This window comes from Triticum aestivum, chromosome 2D (assembly GCF_018294505.1).
Source record: "Triticum aestivum cultivar Chinese Spring chromosome 2D, IWGSC CS RefSeq v2.1, whole genome shotgun sequence".
NCBI lineage: Eukaryota > Viridiplantae > Streptophyta > Magnoliopsida > Poales > Poaceae > Triticum > Triticum aestivum.
In genome coordinates this window covers 5,568,864-5,582,809 of record NC_057799.1, presented here as the reverse complement: position 1 = coordinate 5,582,809, position 13,946 = coordinate 5,568,864, and positions in this window count along the sequence as shown.

Here is a 13,946-nt window from a genome sequence, read left to right as displayed (position 1 = left end):
TTCCATATGAGGCCTTCTTGGGGGCGTAATCAGCCTAAAAGTGTTCTGGATACGAAATCTCAATACTTCGAACACAATTTCGGCCTTAGAGATGAAATTGGATGGCTATGAACTAAATATCAAAGTTTCTCATTTCGATGGTACGAAACTTTCTCACTTTGAGCACTTTTCCATTTGAGGCCTTCTTAATTATGTTTTTGACAATGCCAAAATCTGGTGTCAACACATGCCCCCCTGTTTTTCGGCAAAACTTGCGTGCCGAAAAATAATTTACAATGTATTCGTTCTAAGGACGATGTCAACACTTCATCGGCCATTTATTCTTCTTAGGGTGATAATCATGTATCGGCCATGTTTATGCTAAGGGCGATAGTTATATATCGGCCGTTGATTTTAACTTCTTGTTCACATCATACCTTGTAACCGATTACCACCAATCGGCTTTAAAGAGATGGAAATGAACCCGTTCCTTGTAGCACTAAGGAAATCAAAGTCCGAGAGGTCACGCCCTGTTAAGCAAGTAACATCGGGATGACTCCAATCCACCGATGCATCAGCCAAAGCAACACAAGCCGAATTATCCGCGTGAATGACTTCTACCTCATCATCGACCCATTGTATTAAGAATTGATGCATGATAGATGGCACACATTGGTTAGCATGAACCCAATCGCGGCCTAATATAACACCATAGTTACCTTGCACCTCGGAGATGAAGAATGTGGTGGCTGATAACCCACAAGTATAGGGGATCGCAACAGTTTTCGAGGGTAGAGTATTCAACCCAAATTTATTGATTCGACACAAGGGGAGCCAAAGAATATTCTCAAGTATTAGCAGTTGAGTTGTCAATTCAACCACACCTGGATAACTTAATATCTGCAGCAAAGTATTTAGTAGCAAAGTAATATGGAAGTAGCGGTAACGGTGGCAAAGGTAACAGTAGCAACTTTGTAGTAATTGTGACAGTGGCAACGGAAAAGTAACTAAGCAAAGGACAGTATGTGATAAGCTCATAGGCATTGGATCGGTGATGGAGAATTATGCCGGATGCGGTTCATCATGTAACAGTTATAACATAGGATGACACAGAACTAGCTCCAATTCATCAATGCAATGTAGGCATGTATTCCGAATATAGTCATACGTGCTTATGGAAAAGAACTTGCATGACATCTTTTGTCCTACCCTCCCGTGGCAGCGGGGTCCTATTGGAAACTAAGGGATATTAAGGCCTCCTTTTAATAGAGTACCGGAACAAAGCATTAGCACTTAGTGAATACATGAACTCCTCAAACTACGGTCATCACCGGGAGTGGTCCCGATTATTGTCACTTCGGGGTTGCCGGATCATAACACATAGTAGGTGACTATTGACTTGCAAGATAGGATCAAGAACTCACATATATTCATGAAAACATAATAGGTTCAGATCTGAAATCATGGCACTCGGGCCCTAGTGACAAGCATTAAGCATAGCAAAGTCATAGCAACATCAATCTCAGAACATATTGGATACTAGGGATCAAACCCTAACAAAACTAACTCGATTACATGGTAAATCTCATCCAACCCATCACCGTCCAGCAAGTCTACGATGGAATTACTCACGCGCGGCGGTGAGCATCATGAAATTGGTGATGGAGGATGGTTGATGATGACGACGGCGACGGATTCCCCTCTTCGGAGCCCCGAACGGACTCAAGATCAGCCCTCCCGAGAGAGATTAGGGCTTGGCGGCGGCTCCGTATCGTAAAACGTGATGAATCCTTCTCTCTGATTTTTTTCTCCCCGAACGTGAATATATAGAGTCGGAGTTGAGGTCGGTCGAGCTCCAGGGGGCCCACGAGGCAGGGAGGCGCGCCCCGGGGGGTGGGGGCGCCCCCCACCCTCGTGGGCAGGGTGTGGGCCCCCTGGTCTTGATTCTTTCACCAGTATTTTTTATATTTTCCAAAAATAATCTCCGTTGATTTTCAGGTCATTTCGAGAACTTTTGTTTCTGCAAAAAGATAACACCATGGCAATTCTGCTCAAAACAGCGTCAGTCCGGGTTAGTTCCATTCAAATCATGCAATTTAGAGTCCAAAACAAGGGCAAAAGTGTTTGGAAAAGTAGATACGTTGGAGACGTATCAACTCCCCCAAGCTTAAACTTTTGCTTGTCCTCAAGCAATTCAGTTGATAAACTGAAAGTGATAAAGAAAAACTTTTACAAACTCTGTTTGCTCTTGTTGTTGTAAATATGTAAAGCCAGCATTCAAGGTTTCAGCGAAGATCATGACTAACCATATTCACAATAACACTTAGGTCTCATGTTTACTCATATCAATGGCATAATCAACTAGCGAGCAATAATAATAAATCTCGGATGACAACACTTTCTCAAAACAATCATAATATGATATAACAAGATGGTATCTCGCTAGCCCTTTCTGAGACCGCAAAACATAAATGCAGAGCACTTCTGAAGATCAAGGACTGACTAGACATTGTAATTCATGGTAAAAGAGATCCAGTCATAGTCATACCCAATATAAATTAATAGTAATAGATGCAAATGACAGCAGTGCTCTCTAACTGGTGCTTTTTAATAAGAGGGTGATGACTCAACATAAAAGTAAATAGATAGGTGATAACCCACAAGTGTAGGGGATCGCAACAGCTTTCGAGGGTAGAGTATTCAACCCAAATTTATTGATTCGACACAAGGGGAGCCAAAGAATATTCTCAAGTATTAGCAGATGAGTTGTCAATTCACACCTGGAAACTTAATATCTGCAGCAAAGTGTTTAGTAGCAAAGTAATATGATAGTAGTGGTAACGGTAGCAAAAGTAACAGTGGCAGAAGTAATATTTTTGGGGTTTTGTAGTGATTGTAACAGTAGCAACGGAAAAGTAAATGAGCGAAGAACAATATGTGAAAAGCTCGTAGGCATTGGATCGGTGATGGAGAATTATGCCGGATGCGGTTCATCATGTAACAGTCATAACATAGGGTGACACAGAACTAGCTCCAATTCATCAATGTAATGTAGGCATGTATTCCGAACATAGTCATACGTGCTTATGGAAAAGAACTTGCATGACATCTTTTGTCCTACCCTCCTGTGGCAGCGGGGTCCTATTGGAAACTAAGGGATATTAAGGCCTCCTTTTAATAGAGTACCGGAACAAAGCATTAACACATACTGAATACATGAACTCCTCAAACTATGGTCATCACCGGGAGTGGTCCCGATTATTGTCACTTTGGGGTTGCCGGATCATAACACATTGTAGGTGACTATAGACTTGCAAGATAGGATCAAGAACTCACATATATTCATGAAAACATAATAGGTTCAGATCTGAAATCATGGCACCCGGGCCCTAGTGACAAGCATTAAGCATAGCAAAGTCATAGCAACATCAATCTTAGAACATAGTGGATACTAGGGATCAAACCCTAACAAAACTAACTCGATTACATGATAGATCTCATCCAACCCATCACCGTCCAGCAAGGCTATGATGGAATTACTCACGCACGGCGGTGAGCATCATGAAATTGGTGATGGAGGATGGTTGATGATGACGATGGCGACGAATCCCCCTCTCCGGAGCCCCGAACGGACTCGAGATCAGCCCTCCCGAGAGAGTTTAGGGCTTGGCGGCGGCTCCGTATCGTAAAACGCGATGAATCCTTCTCTCTGATTTTTTTCTCCCCGAACACGAATATATGGAGTTGGAGTTGAGGTCGGTGGAGCGTCAGGGGGCCCACGAGGAAGGGGGGCGCGCCCCCCAACCTCGTGGACAGGGTGTGGGCCCCCTGACGTGGATTCTTCTTCAAGTATTTTTTATATTTTCCAAAAATACGTTCCGTGGAGTTTCAGGTCATTCCGAGAATGTTTGTTTCTGCACATAAATAACACCATGGAAAGTCTGCTGAAAACAACGTCAGTCCGGGTTAGTTCCATTCAAATCATGCAAGTTAGAGTCCAAAACAAGGGCAAAAGTGTTTGGAAAAGTAGATATGACGGAGACGTATCAACTCCCCCAAGCTTAAACCTTTGCTTGTCCTCAAGCAATTCAGTTGATAAACTGAAAGTGATAAAGAAAAACTTTTACAAACCCTGTTTGCTCTTGTTGTTGTAAATATGTAAAGCCAGCATTCAAGTTTTCAGCAAAGATTATGATTAACCATATTCACAATAACACTTAGGTCTCATGTTTACTCATATCAATGGCATAATCAACTAGCGAGCGATAATAATAAATCTCGGATGACAACACTTTCTCAAAACAATCATAATATGATATAACAAGATGGTATCTCGCTAGCCCTTTCTGAGACCGCAAAACATAAATGCAGAGCACCTTTAAAGATCAAGGACTGACTAGACATTGTAATTCATGGTAAAAGAGATCCAGTCATACCCAATATGAATTAATTGTAATGGATGCAAATGACAGCAGTGCTCTCTAACTGGTGCTTTTTAATAAGAGGGTGATGACTCAACATAAAAGTAAATAGATAGGCCCTTCGCAGAGGGAAGCAGGGATTTTTAGAGGTGCCAGAGCTCGATTTTGAAATAGAGATAAATAATATTTTGGGCGGCATACTTTCATTGTCAACATAACAACCAAGAGATGGCGATATCTTCCATGCTACACACATTATAGGCGGTTCCCAAACAGAATGGTAAAGTTTATACTCCCCCTCCACCAACAAGCATCAATCCATGGCTTGCTCGAAACAACGAGTGCCTCCAACTAACAACAGTCCCAGGGGGAGTTTTGTTTGCAATTATTTTGATTTAGTTTGCTTAAAGCATGGGACAGGGCATCCTGGTGACCAGCCATGTTCTCGTGAATGAGCAGCGGAGTCCACTCCTCTTGAGAATAACCCACCTAGCATGGAAGATACAGACAGCCCTAGTTGATACATGAGCTATTCGAGCATACAAAACAGAATTTCATTTGAAGGTTTAGAGTTTGGCACATACAAATTTACTTGGAACGGCAGGTAAATACCGCATATAGGAAGGTATGGTGGACTCATATGGCATAACTTTGGGGTTTAAGGGATTGGATGCACAAGCAGTATTCCCGCTTAGTACAAGTGAAGGCTAGCAAAAGATTGGGAAGCGACCAGCTAGAGAGCGACAACAGTCATGAACATGCATTAAAATTAACAAACATTGAGTGCAAGCATGAGTAGGATATAAACCACCATGAACATAAATATCGTGAAGGCTATGTTGATTTGTTTCAACTACATGTGTGAACATGTGCCAAGTCAAGTCACTTAGATCATTCAAAGGAGGATACCACCCCACTATACCAGATCACAACCATTTTAATAGCATGTTGGCACGCAAGGTAAACCATTATAACTCATAGCTAATTAAGCATGGCATAAGTAACTATAATCTCTAATTGCCATTGCAAACATGTTCATTCATAATAGGCTGAATCAGGAACGATGAACTAATCATATTTACAAAAACAAGAGAGGTCGAGTTCATACCAGCTTCTCCCTTCTCAATCAATTCATCATATATCGTCATTATTGCCTTTCACTCGCACGACCGAACGGTGTGTAAAATAATAATAGTGCACGTGCATTGGAGTAAGCTGGAATCTGCAAGCATTCAATAAACAGGAGGAGACAAGGCAATATGGGCTCTTGGTTAAATTAACAATAATGCATATAAGAGCCACTTTAACAATTTAATCATGGTCTTCTCCTAGCAACCCCCAAAGAAAAGAAAAGAAATAAAACTATTTACACGGGAAAGCTCCCAACAAGCAAAAGAAGAGCGGGAAATCTTTTTGGGTTTTCTTTTAGTTATTACTACAGCAAGAAAAGTAAACTAACTAAAAGCTACTACTAATTTTTTTGGTTTTTCTTAAGGTTATTCTAACACACAAGAAGAAAGCATAAAAAGAAAATAAACTAGCATGGATAGTACAATGAAAGAGTATGAGCACCAACAACTAAAATGAGTGTGTGAACATGAATGTAATGTCGGTGAGAAATGCGTACTCCCCCAAGCTTAGGCTTTTGGCCTAAGTTGGTTTATTGCCACGGATGGCCTGTCGGATATCCATAGTTGTAGTTGGGGTCGTACTCAGATGAAGAAGACTCTGATTGCCACTGGTTGGCAATCATCTCCGGATCCCACTGGTAATTAGACTGTCATGGAGGTTCAAATTGTGGTCCCGGCTCCGTGGCTGATGTAGGATTCCGGTAGGCGTGAATGGCCGCCAGTGGAATGAGATACGGACTGTTCGCGTTGGTCGCGGAGGAAGTCGGTGAGGCCTCCGCGGTGCGAGGCAGATTATATTTGGGCTTATGTGCTTCTTCACTTTGTTTTTCCTTCGAGCTTCGGTTCGATGAGCCCCTCAAAAATCTTTTCATGATTTTCTAAAAAATTCTGAAATTTTTAGTAACTTCAAATAAAAGTGAACCAAGCTCAACAAAATTGATAGCAACTACTCCAACAAGTGCCTAGAGACTATATCAAGTATTCGAACTACTTGGAACCATATAAATTTGACATGCAAGCTCAAGAACCTGGTCACCTAAGCAGCAAAAATATGCAATGAATAAAGCACTAGAACAAAAACTAATTGGACCATTGGAGAAGTCACATACCAAGGAACAATCCCCCAAAGCAGTTTTGTGAGAGGTGCTTTGAGCAAGGAGATCGAAAATCGCAGCAAAATGAGCTAGAACTCGTGTTTGAGCTGGATGGTGATTTTTTGGGAGGAAGAAGAAGTGTATGGGTGCAGGAATAAGTGGAGGAGGGCCACCATGGGCCCACGAGGCAGGGGGGCGCGCCCCAGGGGGGTGGGTGAGCCCTGGACCCACGTGGCCAGGTGCTTGCTCCCCCTGATGTGTTCTCAGTGCCAAATATTCTCAAATATTCGAGAAAAAATCATATTTCATTTTCGGGGCATTTGGAGAACTTTTATTTTCGGGGCATTTTTATATTGCACGGATAAATCAGAAAACAGACAGAAAATACTATTTTTACTTTATTTCAACTAAATAACAGAAAGTAAAAGGAGGGTACAGAAGGTTGTGCTTTCTAACTTCATCCATCTCATGCTCATCAAAAGGAATCCACTAACAAGGTTGATCAGGTCTTGTTAACAAACTCATTCCGAATCACATGAAACCGGAGAAATTTCGAATAACACTATGTTACCTCAACGGGGATATGCACATCCCCAACAATAAGAATATCATATTTCTTCTTGAGAGTAGGAAGAGGAAATTCAAAACCTCCAATAATAATAGTTGGAATTTTTCCAATAGAATTGATACTGTGGACTTGAGGTTGTTTCCTCGGAAAGTGTACCGTATGCTCATTACCATTAACATGAAAAGTGGCATTGCCTTTGTTGCAATCAATAACAGCACCTGCAGTATTCAAAAAGGGTCTTCCAAGAATAATAGACATACTATCGTCCTCGCGAATATCAAGAATAACAAAGTCCGTTAAAATAGTAACGTTTGCAACCACAACAGGCACATCCTCACAAATACCGACAGGTATAGCAGTTGATTTATCAGCCATTTGCAAAGATATTTCAGTAGGTGTCAACTTATTCAATTCAAGTCTACAGTATAAAGAGAGAGAGGCATAACACTAACACCGGCTCCAAGATCACATAAAGCAGTTTTAACATAGTTTCTTTTAATGGAGCATGGTATAGTTGGTACTCCTGGATCTCCCATTTTCTTAGGTATTCCACCCTTAAATGTATAATTAGCAAGCATGGTGGAAATTTCAGCTTCCGGTATCTTTCTTTTATTAGTGATAATATCCTTCATATATTTAGCATAAGGATTCGTTTTGAGCATATCAGTCAAACACATACGCAAAAAGATAGGTCTAATCATTTCAGCAAAGCGCTCAAAATCCTCATCATCCTTTTTCTTGGATGGTTTAGGAGGAAAGGGCATGGGTCTCTGAACCCACAGTTCTCTTTCTTTACCGTGTTTCCTAGCAACAAAATCTCTCTTATCATAACGTTGATTCTTTGCTTGTGGGTTATCAAGATCAACAACAGGTTCAATTTCTACATCATTATCATTGCTAGGTTGAGCATCAACATGAACATCATCATTAACATTATCACTAGGTTCATGTTCATTACTAGATTGTGTTTCAGCATCAGAGATAGAAATATCATTGGGATTCTCAGGTTGGTCTATAACAGGTTCACTAGAAGCATGCAAAGTCCTATCATTTTTCTTTTTCTTTTTCTTAGAAGGACTAGGTGCATCTATATTATTTCTCTGAGAATCTTGCTCAATTCTCTTAGGATGGCCTTCAGGATACAAAGCTTCCTGAGTCATTCTACCAGTTCTAGTAGCCACTCTAACAGCATAATCATTATTCTTACTATTTAATTCATTGAGCAAATCATTTTGAGATTTAAGTACTTGTTCTACTTGAGTGGTAACCATAGAAGCATGTTTACTAATGACTTTAAGTTCACCTTTAACTCTAGACATGTAATCACTCAAGTGTTCAATCATATAAGCATTTTGTTTTAATTGTCCACCAAAATAAGCATTGAAGTTTTCTTGTTTAACAATAAAATTATCAAACGCATCTAAGCATTGGCTAGCAAACTTAGTAGGAGGGATTTTAGCTTTATCATATCTATAGAGAGAATTTACCTTTACTACCTGTGTCGGGTTATCAAGACCATGAGTTTCTTCAATAGGTAATGGATTAAGATCATATGTTTCTTCAACAGGCGGTAAATTAAGACCATGTATTTCTTCAATAGGCGGTAAATTCTTAACATCTTCAGCTTTAATACCTTTTTCTTTCATAGATTTCTTTGCCTCTTGCATATCTTCAGGACTGGGAAATAGAACACCCCTCTTCTTCGGAGTTGGTTTAGGAATAGGATCAGGAGTTGACTCAGGAAGTGTCCAATTATTTTCATTAGTCAACATATTATTCAATAGAATTTCAGCTTCATCCGGTGTTCTTTCCCTGAAAACACAACCAGCACAACTATGCAAGTAGTCCTTGGAAGCATCGGTTAGTCCATTATAAAAGATATCAAGTATTTCATTTTTCTTGAGAGGATGATCAGGCAATGCATTAAGTAATCGGAGAAGCCTCCCCCAAGCTTGTGGGAGACTCTCTTCTTCATTTTGCACAAAATTATATATATATCCCTTAAAGCATCTTGTTTCTTATGAGCAGGGAAGTATTTAGCAGAGAAGTAATAAATCATATCCTGGGGACTACGCACACAACCAGGAGCAAGAGAATTAAACCATATCTTAGCATCACCCTTTAATGAGAACGGAAATATTTTAAGCATATAAAAGTAGCGAGTTCTCTCTTCATTAGTGAATAGGGCGGCTATATCATTTAATTTAGTAAGATGTGCCACAACAGTTTCAGATTCATAGCCATAGAAGGGATCGGATTCAACCAAAGTAATTATCTCAGGATCAACAGAGAATTCATAATCCTTATCAGTAACGCAGATAGGTGAAGTAGCAAAAGCAGGGTCGGGTTTCATTCTAGCATTAAGAGATTGCTGCTTCCATTTAGCTAATAATTTCTTAAGATCATCTCTATCATTGCAAGCAAGGATAGCTCTAGCAGCTTCTTTCTCCAAAACATAACCCTCAGGAACAACAGGTGATTCATATTGATTAGGGGTAGAGCCTTCATCATTACTTTCATCAATATTATCAGTTTCAATAATTTCATTCTCTCTAGCCCTAGCAAGTTGTTCATCAAGGAATTCACCAAGTGGCACAGTAGTATCAAGCATAGAAGTAGTTTCATCATAAGTATCATGCATAGCAGAAGTGGCATCATCAATAACATGCGACATATCGGAATTAATAGCGGTAGCAGGTTTAGGTGTCGCAAGCTTACTCAAAACAGAAGGAGAATCAAGTGCAGAGCTAGATGGCAGTTCCTTACCTCCCCTCGTAGTTGAGGGATACATCTTAGCTTTCTCGTCTTTCAAGTTCCTCATAGTGACCAGCAGATATAAATCCCAGGTGACTCAAAGAATAGAGCTATGCTCCCCGGCAACGGCGCCAGCAATTAGTCTCGATAACCCACAAGTGTAGGGGATCGCAACAGCTTTCGAGGGTAGAGTATTCAACCCAAATTTATTGATTCGACACAAGGGGAGCCAAAGAATATTCTCAAGTATTAGCAGCTGAGTTGTCAATTCAACCACACCTGGAAACTTAATATATGCAGCAAAGTGTTTAGTAGCAAAGTAATATGATAGTAGTGGTAACGGTAGCAAAAGTAACAGTGGCAAAAGTAATATTTTTGAGGTTTTGTAGTGATTGTAACAGTAGCAACGGAAAAGTAAATGAGCGAAGAACAATATGTGAAAAGCTCGTAGGCATTGGATCGGTGATGGAGAATTATGCCGGATGCGGTTCATCATGTAACAGTCATAACATAGGGTGACACAGAACTAGCTCCAATTCATCAATGTAATGTAGGCATGTATTCCGAACATAGTCATACGTGCTTATGGAAAAGAACTTGCATGACATCTTTTGTCCTACCCTCCCGTGGCAGCGGGGTCCTATTGGAAACTAAGGGATATTAAGGCCTCCTTTTAATAGAGTACCGGAACAAAGCATTAACACATAGTGAATACATGAACTCCTCAAACTACGGTCATCACCGGGAGTGGTCCCGATTATTGTCACTTTGGGGTTGCCGGATCATAACACATAGTAGGTGACTATAGACTTGCAAGATAGGATCAAGAACTCACATGTATTCATGAAAACATAATAGGTTCAGATCTGAAATCATGGCACTCGGGCCCTAGTGACAAGCATTAAGCATAGCAAAGTCATAGCAACATCAATCTCAGAACATATATAGTGGATACTAGGGATCAAACCCTAACAAAACTAACTCGATTACATGATAGATCTCATCCAACCCATCACCGTCCAGCAAGCCTACGATGGAATTACTCACAGACGACGGTGAGCATCATGAAATTGGTGATGGAGGATGGTTGATGATGATGATGGCGACGAATCCCCCTCTCCGGAGCCCCGAACGGACTCCAGATCAGCCCTCCCGAGAGAGTTTAGGGCTTGGCGGCGGCTCCGTATCGTAAAACGCGATGAATCCTTCTCTCTGATTTTTTTCTCCCCGAAAACGAATATATGGAGTTGGAGTGGAGGTCGGTGGAGCGTTAGGGGGCCCACGAGGCAGGGGGCGCGCCCAGGGGGTAGGCGCGCCCCCCACCCTCGTGGACAGGGTGTGGGCCCCCTGACTTTTATTCTTCTTGCAGTATTTTTTATATTTTCCAAAAATACGTTCCGTGGAGTTTCAGGTCATTCCGAGAATGTTTGTTTCTGCACATAAATAACACCATCGCAAGTCTGCTGAAAACAGCGTCAGTCCGGGTTAGTTCCATTCAAATCATGCAAGTTAGAGTCCAAAACAAGGGCAAAAGTGTTTGGAAAAGTAGATACGACGGAGACGAATCAATAGGCCCTTCGCAGAGGGAAGCAGGGATTTGTAGAGGTGCCAGAGCTCGATTTTTGAAATAGAGATAAATAATATTTTGAGTGGTATACTTTCATTGTCAACATAACAACCAAGAGATGGCGATATCTTCCATGCTACACACATTATAGGCGGTTCCCAAACAGAATGGTAAAGTTTATACTCCCCCACCACCAACAAGCATCAATCCATGGCTTGCTCGAAACAACGAGTGCCTCCAACTAGCAACAGCCCTGGGGGAGTTTTGTTTGTAATTATTTGATTTGATTTGCTTAAAGTATGGGACTGGGCATCCCGGTGACCAGCCATGTTCTCGTGAATGATGAGCGGAGTCCACTCATCTTGAGAATAACCCACCTAGCATGGAAGATACAGACAGCCCTAGTTGATACATGAGCTATTCGAGCATACAAAACAGAATTTCATTTGAAGGTTTAGAGTTTGGCACATACAAATTTACTTGGAACGGCAGGTAAATACCGCATATAGGAAGGTATGGTGGACTCATATGGAATAACTTTAGGGTTTATGGATTTGGATGGACAAGCAGTATTCCCGCTTAGTACAAGTGAAGGCTAGCAAAAGACTGGGAAGCGACCAGCTAGAGAGCGACAATAGTCATGAACATGCATTAAAATTAATAAACATTGAGTGCAAGCATGAGTAGGATATAATCCACCATGAACATAAATATCGTGGAGGCTATGTTGATTTTGTTTCAACTACATGTGTGAACATGTGCCAAGTCAAGCCACTCAAATCATTCAAAGGAGGATACCACCCTACTATACCACATCACAACCATTTTAATAGTATGTTGGCATGCAAGGTAAACCATTATAAACTCCTAGCTAATTAAGCATGGCATAAGCAACTATAATCTCTAATTGTCATTGCAAACATGTTTATTCATAATAGGCTGCATCAGGAACGATGAACTAATCATATTTACAAAAACAAGAGAGGTCGAGTTCATACCAGCTTCTCTCATCTCAATCGGTCCATCATATATCATCATTATTGCCTTTCACTTGCACGACCGAACGGTGTGTATAAGAAATAATAGTGCACGTGCATTGGACTAAGCTGGAATCTGCAAGCATTCAATAAACAGGAGAAGACAAGGCAATATGGGCTCTTGGTTAAATCAACAATAATGCATATAAGAGCCACTTCAACATTTTCATCATGGTCTTCTCCTATCGACCCCCAAGGAAAAGAAAAGAAATAACAACTATTTACACGGGAAAGCTCCCAACAAGCAAAAGAAGAACGAGAAATCTTTTGGGTTTTCTTTTAATTATTACTACTACAAGCATGAAAAGTAAACTAGCTAAAAGCTACAACTAATTTTTTGGTTTTTCTTAAGGTTTTTCAAACACACAAGAAGAAAACTTAAAAGAAAATAAACTAGCATGGATAGTACAATGAAAAAGTATGATCACCAACAACTAGAATGAGTGTGTGAACATGAATGTAATGTCGGTGAGAAATACGTACTCCCCCAAGCTTAGGCTTTTGGCCTAAGTTGGTTTATTGCCACGGCTGGCCTGGCGGATATCCAAAGTTATAACATGAGTCGTACTGAGATGCAGCGGCTATTGCATCGTGGGCTGCAGCTTGGAGGCGAGCTGCTCTCGTCCTCCTCTCGTACTCGTTTGCCTCCTCCCTGGTTATGAAATATCTCCCTTTTGCCTGAAAGTCAAAGAAAGTAGGGGCACGGAGAGTAATATGGACAGTGCAGCGTCTGTCAAAGATTAGTCGGTACTGGAGGGGCGGTTCGTCCCTCTCAACAAACTGATGACGAACCATAGCATCATAATCTAAATAAGCGGGAGGCAACTCAGTATCATACTCACGTATGGGTATACCAAGAAAATTAGCTAAACGGGTTGCATAAATTCCACCACAGAAATCTCCATTAATTCTATTATTATGCAACCTACATGCAACAATGGCTCCCAAATTATAATGTTTATCTCCTAATACAGTACTCATGAGAACACTGAGGTCAAGGATGCACATGTGACATGCTTCATCCTTACCATTGATGCACCTACCTGTGAAGAGAGCAAAATAATGTATAGCAGGAAAATGAATGCTCCCTATGGTAGCTTGTGTTATATCTCTAGATTCCCCCACAGTTATACTAGCAAGAAAATCTCTAAACTCAGACTTGCGAGGTTCACTAGGACTACCCCATTGTGGAAGTTTGCAAGCAGTATTAAAATCCTCTAAGTCCATAGTATAAGAATTTTCATAAAGATCAAACAGGACAGTTTGAGAATTGTGTGATGATGAAAATTCAAACCTTCTTACAAAAGAATCAGTGAGATAATGGTACTGACGGCACTTATCTGCCTCGAAGCTCTCAAGATCAGCGTTACGCACATATGCGTTAAATTCTTCATTG